General features: G+C 36.5%; 1 long non-coding RNA gene across 1 annotated transcript in view; it reads right to left on the bottom strand.

The window, feature by feature from the left end:
• Positions 1-3,550: 3,550 nt before the first annotated feature.
• Positions 3,551-17,796, bottom strand: part of LOC150055442 (uncharacterized) — a 50,247-nt gene continuing 36,001 nt past the window's right edge. The window contains exon 5 of the long non-coding RNA XR_016537428.1: positions 3,551-3,828. This is a non-coding gene — a long non-coding RNA (uncharacterized LOC150055442). The remainder of the gene's footprint in view (positions 3,829-17,796) is intronic.

Raw genomic sequence — 17,796 nt, 5'->3', positions numbered from 1 at the left:
AGAGAGGAAAGAGAGAGAGAGAGAGAGACAGAGACAGAGACAGAGACAGAGACAGAGACACACAGAGACAGAGAGAGACAGAGACAGAGAGAGGCAGACAGAGACAGAGAGAGACAGACAGAGAGACACAGAGAGATGAAGAGAGAGGGAGAGGCTGGAGAACAATCTACCCATTAAGGCCAGGATCTTAATGACCTATTTACTTCAGCTTAAGACCTCCCTCTTCAAGTTTCCATAACCTCTCCATTGGTTTTTAAACCATGAATCCAACCATGGAATAATCCACTGATGATGTCAGAACCCTTGCGAGCTAATTATGTTCAATCCCACACCTCTGAACAACGCTGTATTTAGGATCCACACTTTAACTAATGAGCTTCTCATGATATTTCAGACCCAAATTATATCAACTTCTCTCTGTTGTCAGACAAGGTTAGTAAGAGCTACTACTCTCACACCTATTGCTTAAGTGAATAGAAAGAAAAAAGATAATTTTCAAACTTTTAGCAACATTGCGAATAATTTTGTTTAGGAAGACAAAGCCAGAAGAAAAAATGATGGTGACCTGGGATTTTCAACTTAGACTTCCTACCCTCAAAAATTCATTTTCTTCACTCTTCACCAAGTTCGTAAATTTAGTTCCTAACTCCTTTGTATTTTAGAACTGGCCTTTAAATTATTTATGGCAATGGGTCTTAACATGTTTAAGCATAAATAAAATATTAAGAAGTTGGATGTTATTAAAGATTGTACTCCAGATGTTTTTTGTGCAAGAAACATATGTTGTCTTTAAACTCATTGTTACAAATTCTGGTAACACCTAGACTACTAAATGAAGACATACAATCACAAATAAGTAAGTAGCTAGTCCAGGCACTGGTGGCTAACAATTGTAATCCTAGCTACTCAGGAGGCTGAGATCTGAGAATCATAGTTTGAAGCAAGCCAAGGCAGGAAATACTATGTGACACTTATCTTCAATTAACTGACAAAAAAAAGCTGGAAATGGAGCTGTGCTCAAATGGTGGAGTGTTAGCTTTGAGCACAAAAGCTCAGAGATTGTGCCCAGACACTGAATTAAAACCCCAGAACTGGTATTCATGTTCATGTATGTACACACACACACACACACACACACACACACACACACACACACACACACAGCTAGGTGCTGGTGCCTCATGTCTGTTATCCTAACTATTAAGGATGGTGAGATCTAAGTATCACAGTATAAGCCAGCTCAGAGAGAAAAGTTTATGAGATATTTTTTTCCATCAGTCCTCGGAGCTTGGGATCTGTCCCTGACCTTCTTTTGCTCAAGCCTAGCACACTACCGCTTGAGCACAGTGCCACTTTTGGCCTTTTCTGTGTATGGGGATTGAATGAAGGCTTCATGCATTGTAGACAAGGACTCTACCACTAAGCCACAGTCCCAGCCCCTGTGGGATTCTTGTCTTCAATTAATCACCAAAAATCCAGAAGTGGAGCTATGACTCAAGTGGTAGAGTGTCACCCTAGAGTGAAAAAAGCTAAGAGACTTTTACCTAGTTCAAGTCCCAATACTGTACACACACACACACACACACACACACACACACACACACACACACATACACGCACCACCCCCTCCCTCCTCCACAAAATCAGGATTCTTAAACATTCCTCATGCCTATTTCCATGAATATACCAACCACAACATATATTGCATGTAAATTCTCACCTGCAAGGCCTGAGTTGGTCATTCAATGAATGAATGATGAAATGAATAATGATAAAAAGAAACTGTAAAATGCTGTCCTGAATATTTCCTCTCTTCTGGTACAAGAAGTAACTTTTATAATTGTTAGCAATAATAAGATGCTTTACATGGTAAGGAGGGGTAAATGCTAATGATACATTTGTTTATCCTTTTGGATGTTATGATACATAAAAAGGACTCAGATTTCTCCTTTGATGTTAATTTCTAATCTCTAGAAAATGTGATGTAAATTAAATCAATTTTAATGTGAGTGTTCTTTACATTATTCAAACACACTTCCTGGGTAAAGGCAGGAAAGAACCAAAATATCTTTATTGAAAGACATTAAACATTTCCCACTATGGAAGATAATAACTTGAAAGACATTTTGAAATTCATTTTAAATGGTATCAATGTATGTGAATTAATGCACCTTCTATCTGGTGAATATAATGTAACTCTTCTATTAATTAAAATAAAAATATATGAAAAAAAATCTGAAGGATAGAAGGAGAAAGAATAAAGAATCAGAAAAGTTAAAATTCTACCATGACTTAGGGTTAGTTAGTTGGTGAATGAATACGTGTCTTCAATACTTTATAGAGTTTAAAATTTCCCAGCATGACATTTTCTTCTGATCTGACAAGGTATTCCTTGTGAGCCTCTCCCTGGAAACTCTCAAACTATTCAAGAAAAACTTTCAAAGAAATAAATTCAGACCATCATTCAAGTATAAAAATCACCTGTCATAAGTTTCATTTAACTCATTAACTAGTAAGAGGCTCAATGAGATGTCAACTCTAGTTCAAAGGACAATTTTAGCAACTCAAATTCTTTAATAGACAAACTTAAATTGCTTTGCCAAGAGTAACTGAATCACCTGCAAAGCCATGCGCAGGCACAGATAACATTTGCATTGCAATCAGTTTTCTACCAGTGAAGTGACAGCTCTTCAAAATCATTAAAGAGCCTGGTCATAAAGTCATTCAAAAGTGTGCAGCTGGCCCTTGGTGCAACCAAGAGACTTTGCCCATCTTTACTGAAAGCACTACTAATCTACTCTTCTTTAAATACACTTCTGATACTTGCATGATTTTCCCTTAAAAAGAGTATAATGAGATCAAATGCCTCCAATGGAGATTTTAGTTGCTAAGTCATAATTACATCCTTTGGAATTAAAATGACATCTCTACCGTCTTGACATCATCAAGATTTTTTCAAAGGCTTCTGAATCTTTGTGTTTGTAAAAACATTGACTCTCCCTCCTGTAGTTTCAATGAATATTGATCTCAAAAAGACTATCAATGATCTAATCCCTTGTTCAACAATTAATGAACTTCTGCTAGGAGTAGCCATGTGTTCACCTAATAAGCAATGCTTATTACATTCAGCTGCTTTGCAGATCATGTAGCTAAGGTGATGTTAATAGATAATTTTCTGGAACATCCAGACAGTTTCATAAGCATTAGGCAAATAAACTGGAACTTTCCATAAATACCCCTCTTCCTCCTGCTTGGCATGTGGATATGACAGCTGGATGAGAAAGGTAAAGCATTTTTGGAAACTAGTAACTGGTAGATTAGTCATCCTGTCTCTTGGACTACCTTCTTCTGCATTTTGTGGGGAAAAAATAAAGTGTTCCTGTTATTTGAAGAAAGTTTTTCAGTTCCTATGCTATCTGCTTAATTCAGTCACAACGGATCCACACCCACATCCATAACTTTCCCTGAATCATCCACTCTAAGTTGCTTTATCACCACCCATCAAATAATTTTTAAGAACAGAAATTCAGTTTTGTCCAAATGTGAAGACTATTGGCTGTAGAATCTAAGCAGATGGATAGGGTATATGACAGCTATTTGGAACAGACACAGAATGTAACTTGGCCATGTTACATTTGTAAATAAGTTTTTTTCTCTCTCTCGGAGGCATGTTGGCTAGTTTTCCTTTGTTATTGGTTCAACTCTTCATCCAAGGCAGAATTTTGTGTTCTTGTATGTTCAGCACACAAGAACAAAATGTTAAACACCGGTTCAATCATCACTTTCTATAGGATTCCCAGGTTGATTCAATTTCTTCCCACTCTCTTCCTTAAAAAACAACAAGAAAAAGAAGCTTTTAATTATAGGAAGTTTAAAACCAAACAGTGTAAAGAATCATCATGCAGTCATTTTATATCAAGGATACCCCCACCACTGTTGGCACCCTCTGTTCTTCCATCCCCTGAGTCATTCTGCAGTACATCCCAGGCCTCCTTTTAGTTCACCCACGCGTATTTCACCATGGGTGTTTAAAATGTAAAATATCAGATTCGGCGGAAGATGGCGGCTGTTCAGGGTGAGACATACTGAGCTCCTGCCAAGATTCATGTACTGGCAGTGCAGGAGACAGTCCTCTAACAGAAATTGATCCTAAGTAAGCTTTAGGACCACAGAAAAGTCAGGCAGAGAGGAAAAAAAGGCAGAATACCAGCGCAAAAAGAGAGCATGGAGCTCCACCATGGAGTGGCCGGGGAGACAAAGGCTCTTCTGAGTCAGAGCAGAGAAAGTGCTCCACAGCAGCGTAGTCTTGCTGGCTGCAGACAGAGCCACACAGAGCCTGAGCAAGCCCAGAGCCAACACCGGCTGTGCACGGACCTGCCAGCTTAACCGAACCAAAGAATCCAGCAAATTGTGAGTACCTTAGAGCAGTTTCCATTTCTGCTTCGTGAACAGCATTGGGAGGGAGCCCCTCCCCCACCAGCTGAGAGCAGCTCCATCTTGACTGCTGGCAAAGACCAAGGCCAAAGCAATTGAAGCCTGAGAGGTGTTGCTGACACCGCCACTTAACTGGCAAAGGAGTTCCCAGAGATTCCTTCACCAGAAATCTGTTCCCAGTATTGCTGAAGTCCATCCCCCTGTGCCGCCCACAGACCTGGTAAACAAAGCCGCCTGTGGATCTGTCAGCTTTTTTTTTTTTTTACCAAACAAGCAATCTCATCTGAAAAACCGCAAAGCCAAATCACAAGAGAAAAAGACTTTGTGAAGTGTTTAGATACCGAATTTAGTGGAGACACAAGTTTCCTAACCTCTCCCCCCACCAAAAACAAACAAACAAACAAACAAAACAAAACTGAAGAATACCTTTTTTTTATCTTTTTTTTTACCCCATTTCATTTGCATTTTTAAATGTTCTTATTTTTCTCTTTGCCATTTAACCTACACCTTTTTTTCTAATGTTATGATTCATTCCTTTTTTTTCTTTTTTTCTTTTTTTCTCCTCTCTTTTCCCACAATCCTGCTGTCACTGTGGTCATTCCTAGAAACACAGTGACAGCTCTGGGTACAGTTTGAACAAAAACGATATCCATATTGATACAGTCACCTGCTTTTTAAACTCCGGGTTCTCAATCCTAGTATCACTTGGGTAAGAATTCAGAACAGTGAGGAATCTCCTCACACCTCTTTTTTCTTTTCTTTGTTTGTGTGTGTGTGTGTGTGTGTCTGTGTGTGTGTGTGTTGTTCTTTTCTTTTATTTTGTTGCTATTTTGTTTCTTTTTTCTTTGTTTTTTTCTTTTCTTTCTTAAATTGGTATCACTGAAATCTCCTATATCAACCAATCTCTTTTGTCTATATATTCTTCTTATTACTCTTATTTTGATAAGTTTTATCTAAGTTCATCTAAACTTCCTACACAAATACTTTACCTGTCTATCTCCTTAGGTCAGTTATCCTTACACAATACCCTTTCTTCATTACTATAATATTCTTACACTCCTGTATCATTCTTTTCGTACCTCCCTTGTCGTCTTTCATATTATTTTTCTATCTCTGGTCCTCTCTTCATCCTTCAATTCTTATAATGCATGGATTTATATTTGATGGTTGTTGAGCAATGCTGTGTATCTAGGTGATCCATTATACTTTAGGTCCAGAGGGACTTAAATACAATAGAGATTGCATTGAGGGGCTTATTGTTTTAGTCATAAATTGGTCATCTGTGATTGTATTAGATTTGTATGTAAGTGTACAAAAAGAAAGAGAGAGTGTTATTACCAATCTAAAAGGGCTAATATCTACTGTCAGCCAACTAAAAAGGTCTAGGTTGGTTATATCTCAAAAATTATAATCTTGTTTAGTATTAATCTTGCTCTCATCCTCAAATGGGCAGAAGAAGAAACTCAAGAAAAATGTCAAATCAAGGAATAGCATCTCCCACCCAACATAAAGAGGCAATGGAGCAGTGAGTGGCAAATCAAGGGGAAAGCCTTCCAAGTGCTATATAAATGCAATTGATAAACATCATTAATGAAAAATGTGAAAACATAAAGAAAGAGATAAGGGAGGAAGCCACAGCTAAAAAGAGGAAACCATAAACAAGGTGATATGTGAAAAACGGGAAGCCATAAAGGAGGCCATAATAAAGGTTTTTCAAAGAAAAATGGATGAATTCATAGAATCCACAAACAAAAAGGTGACTGAACTCCAACAAATGTCCAAAGAGAATAAAGCTGCTGAGCTAACCACTCAAATGGAAATCAAGGAGCTAAAGAAATCCATACATGATCTAAAACAAGAGATGCAAGGCATCAACAATGAGCAATTAGAAGCAAGGGAGATATGAATAAAGTAGATAGCTTTGATAGCAGGTTAGACAATGCAGAAGAGAGAATTTCCAGGATTGAAGATGATTTAGTTGTTATAGAAAAAGAACATAAAATGAGTCAATTCAAATCTAGGAAATATGAGAAAATGCTACAGGAGGTCCAAGATACAATTAGGAACCCTAATTTAAGGCTAATTGATATTGAGGAGGGTCTGTAGAAAGAGGTTCAATGGTATTGGAAATATATTTCAGGGAATCATCTCAGAGAACGTCCCAAATATCCAGAAGGGCAGGCCCATCCAGATACAAGAAGCTTTTAGAACTCCAAACAGACCTGACCAGAAAAGGACATCCCACCACCACATTATAATCTGAACTGGATCAATAGAGGCCAAAGATAGGATCCTAAAAGCAGTCAGGGAGAAGAGAACAATCACGTATTAAGGAAAACCAATCAGAATAACCCCAGATTTCTCAGCAGAGACCATGCAAGCAAGAAGAGATTGGAATGATATATACCATGCCCTGAAGTCAAAACTACCAGCCAAGAATACTGTACCCAGCTAAGCTCTCATTCATAATTGAAGGAACAATAAAAACATTCCATTCCAGGGAAATGCTGCAACATTATGTAGCAACCAAACCAACATTACAGAAAATTCTCAAAGATGTTCTACACATAGAAAATGAACACAAATGTAATACTGAGAAAGACATGGCACCTAAAACTCATAACATCTAAGGACCACAAAAACTATCAAGACACAGGCCCTAATGAAAGCATGTAAAAATGGCAGGAACTAATAAATATTTCTCAATCCTGACTCTCAATATCAATGGTCTAAACTCTTCAAGTAAACGGCATAGATTATCTACTTGGATCAAAAAACAGGATTCATGGTTCTGCTGTCTTCAAGAGACACATCTTATCCAAAAACACAAACACCTTTCGAAAATGAGAGGTTGGAATAAACTCTATCAAGCTAACAGCCCCCATAAACAGGATGGAGTTGTCACCCTCATATCAGATAAAATAGACTTCAAACTAAAATTAGTGAGACAAGACAAACATGGTTACTACATAATACTAAAGGGATCTTTCCTCCAGGAAGAAATAACGATCCTAAATATCTACACACCCAATCCCGGAGCTCCGAACTTCATCAAGCAAACTTTACTTTCACTGAAACCATACATAGATCGAAATACAGTGATTGTCGGTGACTTTAACACACCACTCTCACCTTTGGACAGATTAACAAGGCAAAAACTCAACAGAGAAACCATAGAACTGAACAACTATATAGACCAAGTAGATCTAACAGACATCTGCAGATTATTCCACCCAGCAACAACATAATATACGTTTTTCTCAGCAGCACATGGAACATTTTCCAAAATAGACCACATCTTAGGCCATAAAACAAACCTGGACAGATTCAGAAACACTGAAATTATTCCCTGCACTCTCTCAGACCACAAGGGCATCAAATTGGAACTGAACATCCATCGCCAGCAACAAAAACCCTGTTACTCATGGAGATTGAACAACACATTGTTGAATCACCAATGGGTCATCGAAGAGATCAGAACAGAAATCCAACAGTTTATGAAATTTAACAAAAAGGAGCACACAAATTACCAGCTCCTTTGGGACTGGCAAAGGCAGTACTCAGAGGAAAATTTATAGCTCTGAGTGCCTTCAATAACAAACTGGAAAAATCTCAAAACAACAATTTAATGTGTCACCTTAAGCTCCTGGAAAAAGAGCAACAAACCAACCCTAATCCCACTGGAAGGAAGCAAATTATTAAAATCAAAGCAGAATTAAAGGAATTGGAGTCCAAAAAAAACTATAGAAATAATCAAAAAAACAAGGAGTTGGTTCTTTGAAAGAATTAACAAAATTGACAAACCCTTAGCAAATCTTACCAAAAAAATAAGGGACCATCCCAAAACAACCAAAATCACAGACAAAAATGGTAATATCACGACAGAAATTACCAAGATCCAGAGTATCATGAGGGAATACTTCTCAAACCTTTATGCCAATGAATTTGAGAATCTAGAAGAAATGGACAAATTCCTAGCCAATATTAACATACCCACACTGAACCAAGAAGAACTAATTCAACTAAACAGGCCTATTTCAGCACTGAAATAGAAAAGACAATAAGAAACCTTCCACCTAAGAAATGCCCAGGGCCAGATGGATTCACAGCTGAAATCTATAAGGTTTGCAAAGCAGAGCTCTCACCAATACTCTTCAAGCTCTTCAATGAAATTGAAAATGAAGGTTCTTTACCAAACTCATTCTATGAAGCCAGTATAACCCTCATCCCCAAACCAGACAGAGATTCATCAAAGAATGAGAGCTATAGACCTATTTCTTTGATGAACATCGATGCAAAACTTCTCAACAAAATACTGGCCAACTGTCTACAACAACTTATCAAAAAAATTATACACTATGATCAAACAGGTTTCATCTCAGGGAGGCAAAGCTGGTTGAACATATACAAATCAATTAATATAATTCAACACATCAACAGGATCAAAGACAAAAATCATATGATTGTCTTAATAGATGCAGAAAAGGCATTTGACAAGATCCAACACCCCTTTATGTTAAAATCTGTGAGGAAACTAGGAATCCATGGAACATTCCTCAGTATAATACAGGCTGTGTATGACAAACCCACAGCTAGTATTATCCTTAATGGCAAAAAGCTAAAGCCATTCCCTCTAAAATCAGGAACGAGACAAGGATGCCCACTCTCTCCACTCCTCTTTAACATAGTACTAGAATTCCTAGCCAGTGCAATAAGGCAAGAAGCAAGCATAAAGAGGATTCAAATAGGGAAACAGGAAGTAAAACTTTCCCTCTTTGCAGATGACATGATCCTGTATTAAAAGAATCCTATAGACTCTACTCCCAAGCTCCTTGAGCTGATTCAAAACTTTGGAAGGGTAGCAGGGTATAAAATTAACCCTCAAAAATCAACTGCCTTCCTCTAAGCCAACAGTGAGAGGAATGAGGTAACAATCAGGAAAGCAATTCCTTTCGTAATAGCCTCAAAGAAAATAAAGTACCTAGGAATTACATTAACTAAGAATGTAAAGGACCTTTTGATGAAAACTTTAAAACCCTGAAAAAGGAAATTAAAGCAGAACTGAGGTAATGGAAAAACCTCCCATACTCCTGGATTGGAAGAATCAATATCGTGAAAATGACAATCTTGCCAAGGGCTATCTATAAATTCAACACAATACCCATCAATACCCAATGTCATTCTTTAAAGAAATAGAAGAGGCAATCCAAAATTTCATATGGAATTATAAAAGGCTCCATATAGCAAAAACACTTCTTAGCAGAAAGAACAGTGCAGGAGGAATTTCAATACCAAGCTTTAGACTCTATTACAGAGCTATAATTATCAAAACAGCTTGGTACTGGCACAAGAACAGCCCTGAAGACCAAGGAAATAGAACTGAAGACTCAGGTATTAAACCACAGACCTATGGCCACCTAATCTTTGACAAGGGAGCCAAAAACATAGAATTGAAGAAAGGTAGCCTCTTCAACAAGTGGTGCTGGCAGAACTGGTTAAGCTCCTGCAGAAAACTCAAGTTGGATCCTTCTTTGTCACCCTGCACTAGAATGCACTCCAAATGGATCAAAGACCTGGAGGTAAAAGCCGACACTCTGAAAACTTTACAAGAAGTAACAGGAGATTCAGTAGACCTCCTTGGCACAGGTAGAAACTTTGTTAATAAGGACCAAGAATCACAACAAATCAGAGAAAGGCTGGATAAGTGGGACTGCATTAAACTGCAGAGCTTTTGTATGGCAAAGGACGTAGCTAATAAACTAATTAGAAAGCCTACAGAGTGGGAGAAGTTCTTTACCAACCATACAACAGACCAAGGCCGCATATCTAAAATATATCAACAGCTCAAAAAATTGAATCAATCCAAAACTAATCTCTGAAGTAACTACCATCCCATTAAAAGATGGGCCAAAGACTTAAAGAGAGTCTTCTCTGAAGAAGAAACAAAAATGGTCTATAGACACATGAAGAAATGTTCAACATCTCTGGTCATAAAAGAAATGCAAATCAAAACAACTCTAAGATTCCACCTCACTCCAGTTAGAATGGCCAGGATCAAGAAAACTAATAACAACAGATGCTGGAGGGGATGTGGCCAGGAGGAATCACTACTACTCTGTTGGTGGGAGTGCAAACTTGTTCAACCACTATGGAAAGCAGTATGGCAGTTCCTCAAAAGACTAAACCTAGAGCTCCCCTACAACCCAGCAATTCCACTAATTGGCATTTACCCAATTGTCCATAAACAAGGACATACTAAATCCACCATCACAACAATGTTCACTGCAGCACTATTTACCATAGCAAAGATAAGAAACCCACCTAGATGTCCCTCAGTTGATGAGTAGATCAACAATATGTGGTATTTGTACACAATGGAATTCTATGCTGCTGTCAGAAAGAATGACATTGCCCCATTTGTTAGGAAATGGAAAGACTTCTAAAAGATCATGTTAAGTGAAGTAAGCCAGAGTCAAAGGAACTTAGGCTCAATGGTTTTCCTCATTTGTCATAATCAGTAGAAACCTTGGGCTCTCCTAGCAGAGATTTGCAATAGAGCAAAACCTTGATACAAAAGGCCATATAGTAGGACGCTGAATGAAAGGATCTCTAGGATATAGAAACATAAGGCATGTAATGAATGATAGTTGTTCTTAAGGTACTATGTTATCTCTTATCTCCTTTGCTGTCCCTTCGTTATCTCATATTGTTACAGTATCTCACTTTGTTACCTGATATATTGGATATATTTGTATTTGGTTATTTGAAATTGAATAGGGAATGGGGGAAAACAAGGTGAGGGCTGGGGTTGGGGGGAGGGAAATGGGGACCAAGACGTGAAAGGGTATCAATGTATGGGAATTAATGCATCTATCTGGAAAATAACATGTACCCTTCTATAATTACAATAAAAATATTTTTTAAAAAAACCCACTACATACCCAAAACAGTGGTAAAAATGAGTAAAAAGTAATATTCTTAGCATCAGAAGTGAGATGAGTTATAGATATTCTCATATGCTTGGGGGAGATGTGGAATATACATTTACAAATTCTATTTGCAATAAGGCTTGCTAATATCTACTGTATCTGATAATATCTTATATTGTCATGCTGTTTAAAGTTTCATTCCCAACAGATATGTAGATTTATATTCGTCAAAAGGTATAAAACTAAACAACTAAATATTGTTAGTAGCCTTCAATTGGAAAGAAGGCAAATGTCCACAAACCATTGAATGGATAAATATGTTTTGGAACACTTAGAAAATGGACAATAATACAACAATGAGAATGGATTTACTCATAGGAAAAGAAGCTAAATCCCCGAAAAGGAAACTATTAGCTTCTGTTGATATGAATTTTGAATGCTGGAAAAGCGTTTGAGCCTAGAAGTCAGAACACTGGTTAATTTAGGAAGGATACTAAATACAAAGAAGAATGTGTAAAAAGACTTCTTAGAGTTCATGATATTTCATCACTACATTGTCTGTCAATGTTAAAAGGTTTGTGGAGCTATGTAGGAAGTACATGTACGTAGGTTTTGTATGTACAATATGATTCATTAAAATGGAATGCATATTATGATTTCCATTACATCTAGGTAAGCTATTTCTCCCCCTAGAAAAAGGATGTAGAGTAAATTTATGAGTTGTGATATTCTGCATGATTTTAATTTTGTTCACCATTTTGATTTTGATGTTTTTTGTTACACTACAGCGATTAAGTTAGAGTTTCAGATAAAGGTAAGATATCCTACATGGCTTTGTTCTGGAATCATACAGTAAACTGATCACCATCATATTAGAAATACCATGGATACATATTTTTAGTCAGTTCATGAATCTATGTTATTCATTCCAATAAGGTTAGGTACCATGGCCCATGCTTGTAATTTCAACTACTGGAGAAACAGGGATTGGAAGGTTCTTAGTTCAAGGCCAGCCAGGACACATCATAAGTGAGACACCTCATCTCAATCAAGAGCTGGCCACTGTGGCATGTGTCTTCCTCTTATCAAAACAGTGATGACATGAGAAGGCAGAACAGGCACAGAGGCTTACATCTGTAATCCCAGCCATTTAGCATTGGTAGTACAATTGTTGTCTGAGGTGGTCTAGGTATAAAAATGTGGGGAAAAATACAGAAAAGCACAAATGGCTATGAGAATTTCCCAAGTATAGAGTCCTTGCAAAGCAAGCTTAAGGAAATGAATTCAAAATCCAACACCAAGGGGCCAGGAGTTTGGCTTAATGGTACAGTGCTTGCTGAGCATGCACAAAGACCCAGGTTTGATTCCTCAGTACCACGTACATAGAAAAAATCTGGAAGTAGTGCTGTGGCTCAAGGGGTAGAGCCCTAGCCTTGAGGAAAGCCCAAGGTCAGGCCCTGAGTTCAAGCCCCAGGAATGGCAAAAAAAATCTAGCACAGAAAAGAAAACAAAGGTGGAGAGTCGGGAGGGAAAGAAGGAGGGATGGAAGGAATCAGAACTCTCAAAACAGGACTTTTACTGTATTCCTCAGTATATATGTAAAGTATGATTGGAAAAAAATCATATTAAGTGAAGTAAGCCAGACCCAAAGAAACAGGCTCCATGGTTTTCCCCTCATTTGTAACAATTAGTATATGTGTAGGATTATCCTAAAAGTGGAGCATAATAGCTCAAAAGCTGTGTATATTTGTCCATATAGGATGAGACTAAGTGAAATGAAATCCACAATATGGAAATAAGAGGTTTAGCTTTGTGATTGTTGTTTCTAATGTACTATGTGAAGCTATTTCTTTTCTTTTTTTTTCCTTTATGGTTTATCTCATGTTGTTACTGTATCAGAATGTGGTACCTGGTATGTTATATATACATTTACTGGTTTATTTAAAAAAGGGAAATGATTGGGAGAGGGTAGAGGGAGGGAAAGTGGGAGAAAAACATGGGAAGGGGTAACAATGTTGTAGAAGTAATGTACCCACTACCTGATGAATGTAATTGTAACCCCTCTATAGATCACCTCAACAATAAAATTTTTTAAAAATATGTTGCAATTAAAAAAATAAAATGTAAAATATCCCTATTTTAACTTAGATATCATTTTGTGTTTCTATCTGACATTCTAGATGCTATTCTTTTGCTTTCAACTATTTTAATTATTGTATTACTTTATGTTATATTTTAAATATAGCATTTTTGTACAGTTTCTCATAGTCTGTATGTTATTTATGAGATGTTCTTGGTATTATTTCATCTGTTCTATATGTTAAAGGTTTCTTTTGGCAGTTTTAGTGAGGTAGACAGCAGAGATTTTATAAGACTACATCCTCGTTGATGTGTTAAATTCTACCAGAAAGCATATAAAATCTGTCTTCTGTTTTGTTACTATTGGTTCCATTGGTCCTTTGATCTCTTCATAGAAATTGAGAGATATAAATATTCTTATTTTTGGCATTCCATTTTCATTTATAGAACAAAATATATGTATCGAGAATATATTCTTGAAGAGCAACTGCCCACATTCTGTATTGAATTTGAAGTAGTATTCATAATAGAAGGCAGGTTCCGTGATCCATTCTTTCTCTATTTGTTTTGTTTTCTTTTCAAATTAGTGACACCATCGTTTAGTGTCACAAATATGTGCCATAAAAATTTGCAGAAGTAGAAAGCAGATGAGTGTTGAGAAGTAAGGTGTGCATATAGAAATTGAGTATAGAAGTTAGTATAGAAGTTGAAAGTTAAAAAAAGGTAATTATCAGAGGCCAGGAGACTAGGAGGAAAGAAGGGATGGGGACAGGAAGATCAATGAGTTTTGAGTTACATTAAATGAAAGAGAGAAGTTCTGATAGTAACCAACGACATAGTGGGGGTGATTGTAAACAGTAAAACATACAATGAAAGGAAGAAAACCTGGAATGTTTTCATTGCAAAGAAATAATAAATGAGGAGAATGTTTTTAACTTGATTCAAACAGTATATAACATATATATATATTAAAATTGTAGTTTATTCCAAAGGTGCATGTGGTTTTGCCTTTTATATCAATTAAAAATAAATGTTATTTTAAAGAAAAATCATCTGGGTGTGGTAGAATATACCTATAATACCAGCAACCTGGTTCACTGAGACAGGTAGTTATAACTTCAAGGCCAACTTAATCTGCATATGGAGTTCCAGGTTGGCTTGGGTTACATAATGAGATTTAGTAACAATCAATAAATGAACAAATGTAACTTCAAAAATAACTATCACTTAGTAAAAGGAACAGTGAAATCTTCTTATGTAGGAGTAACACATATCTTTTGTCCCCATTTTTTTCATTTAAATATGGTATTCTTATAAAGCAGATTGACGAGGTGAAAACATGAAAAGTTACCAAATAGTAATTTTAACGTAAGAGCCTTCATAAGAAAATCAAAATGCCCCCTAACAAGAAAATCAATATATTTATGCTACATTCATAGCACAGGTAATTGTGGAAATCTGTGACAGCACAAAAAGGTGTAATCTAACTGCTGTGCTGGGAGGAGGCATTGTGCACAATCTCTATTCAGGTTCAGGGTCCTCGGTTCTGGCATAGGACTGTTGTTTTTATTAAAGACAGGATAGCTTATCTCACTAAAGGACTTATGATCTATCTCAGAGAAGAAAAACAAGGGAGACAGTAATGAGCTGTTATCTTTGCTGTTTGTCAAATCAACAAGCCAAATTTTGGAACAGCAAGACTGTTCAGATGTAGCCAGAATGTAGCATACATCACAATGTAAAATAAATGCTACACAGTGTAGCATTTACTATGTACTATGTTATCTCTCATCTCTTTTGCCATCCCTTGGTTATCTCATATTGTTACAATATTTCTCATTGTTATCTGATATATTTTATACATGCTTAATTGGTTATTTGAAATTGGATGGGGAAGGGGGGAAATCAAGATAAGCAGGGGGGAGGGGGGGAGGGAAATGGGGACCATGTCATAAAAAAGGGTATCAATGTTTGTGAAGTTATGCACCTACTATCTAGTGAATATAATGTAACCATTCTATTAATCACAATAAAAAAAAGAAACAAAAAGTATGTTAGTAGTTTGGGGCCATGAATGTGGCCTCCTGGTAGAGTGCTTGCCTAGCATGCATGAAACCCTGGGTTCAATACCTTGGTACCACATATACAGAAAGCTCCAAAAGTGGTGCTGTGGCTCTTATGGTAGAGCACTAGCCTTGAGAAAGCTCAAGGATAGTGCCCAGGCACTGAGTTCAAGTCCCAAGACTGGTAAAATAAATAAATAAAGTATGTTAGTAAGTCATTGACTTAAATGATACTTTTCATTCTATCATAGTTTTCACAGGCTTTGCACACTTTTTTTCTTTTCCTTTTTGAATTTTTTTTTCTTTTCAGTACTAGTGAACAAACTGAAGGTCTTGTGCTTGCAAATACTTGCTCTTCTACTTGGGACACATTCCAAATCTTTTTTTGATTTTAGTTTGTTTTTAGGTAATGGCTCATATTTTGTACAAACAGTCTCAGACCCTGATCTTTAAGTAACTGCCTCTAGAGGCACACAGTATTCTGCCCTATAAAATGTCATTTAAAAAAGGGAAACAACAACAACAACAACAAAGTAAACCTGTTGTAGGTTCACAGAAAAATTAGGATAACACCAATAAATCTGCACTTGACACTATCACTATTATCTAAACCTTATAACTGACTTTACTATTCACTCTTGATGTTGTATATTCTGTAGAATTGGCCAATTTTTTTCATATATTTTTATTGTGATTAATAGAAGAGTTACATTATATTTGCCAGGTAGAAGGTGCATTACTTCACATACATTGATACTGCTTCTCATGTCTTGGTCCCCATTTCGCTCCCCCTCACCCTCACCCCTCATCTTCGTTTCCCCCTTCCCTATCCAATTTCAAATATCCAAATACGCATATATCCAATATATCAGATAACAAAGTGAAATACTGTAACAATATGAGATAACCAAGGTACAGCAAAATAGATGAGAGATAACATAGTACATTAAGGACAACAATCACTCATTATATGGCTTTTGTTTCTATGTCCTAGAGGTCCTTTCATTTAGTGTCATACTAAATGGCCTTATGTATCTAGGTTTTGCTTATTGCAAATCTCTGCTAGGAAAGCCCAAGGTTTCTACTGATTATGATAAATGAGGGAAACCATTGAGCCTATGTTCCTTTGCTATATATTCTATAGAATTGGCCAATTTTAATATGCTAAGTGTTCACAATCACAGTACCATGCAGCCTATTTTTACTCTGTCCCCAGCTTTCCCATTTTTGTATTTTTGTGTTTTTACTTGTTTTGGGGAGATTGTCAGGCTACATTACCCACCTGATCTGCAACTCTTATGCAGAAGACATTTTAACACAGAAGCCTCCAGAGTAGCGGAGATTGCAGGCCCACCAACATGCCCATATTATTCAACTTTTAAATTGTAAAGTTGTTTCTACTCTATTGAAGACTCATCAATTAGCTGCTAGATATTTTTCAAACCATCAATTTAATGGTCTTTGATAGTTCCCTTGAGTTTTTTCTATCTAACAAATTATTCCAGGATTACCTTGCCCCAAGCCTACAATCAACGATTTTTGTTTCTATTGGGATCTGTGTTGTATGTCTTTCTCTCCTTGTCTCTGCAAAGGATTATGCTTAGATACCACATCTTGAAGCTATGAGTTTTTATTATTACTAGATAGAGGTGTTTCTAGACTATTTGTGTGACAGGGTATTCTGTGCTCTCTTCAAAACAAAACGTCATGATTTTTAGATACTGCTATATATGTATGTATGTATGTATGTATGTATGTATATATGTATGTATGTATGTATATATGTGTGTATGTGATTCAAATTTAGCCTACAAGGTTAGTACCCAAACTCAATTGTCTTATATCTATCTTTTCTTTCTTTTCTGCCAGAATAAAAGAAACTGTTTGCCTGGAATAACAAACATTACTCAACAGTATAACACAGATACAAACTTACACTTCTCATAATATTTTACTTCCTTACAGATGTCAGTAGTTAAGCTAATACTTTTAAGTTAATGTCAGAAATAACTACCTAGTTTAGAAATATTATTTCTCTTAACTAGCAGAAGCATAGTATTTTTGTATCTACATGTCATGTTTCTGAATATTATGGAGCCTCAAACAAAACTGAATTCCAGGAAATGACAAAAACATGAGGGATGGGGCATTAGTAGTACATAGTTGATGAAATATTAAGTTACACTATTTACAAATCATAGCTCTGCAATCTCTCCAACATAGGTATTTCATTGATGTCACAAATGATTTCTTTTGGCTTCCTATGACAGCTGGTTAATATTTATTTTTAT

The sequence above is a fragment of the Megascapheus bottae genome, chromosome 13 (genome assembly GCF_031878675.1).
Source record: "Megascapheus bottae isolate mThoBot1 chromosome 13, mThoBot2.hap1, whole genome shotgun sequence".
Taxonomy (NCBI): Eukaryota; Metazoa; Chordata; class Mammalia; order Rodentia; family Geomyidae; genus Megascapheus; species Megascapheus bottae.
The sequence above is the reverse complement of the archived record's forward strand: the minus strand, read 5'-3'. Positions and strand labels throughout refer to the sequence as shown.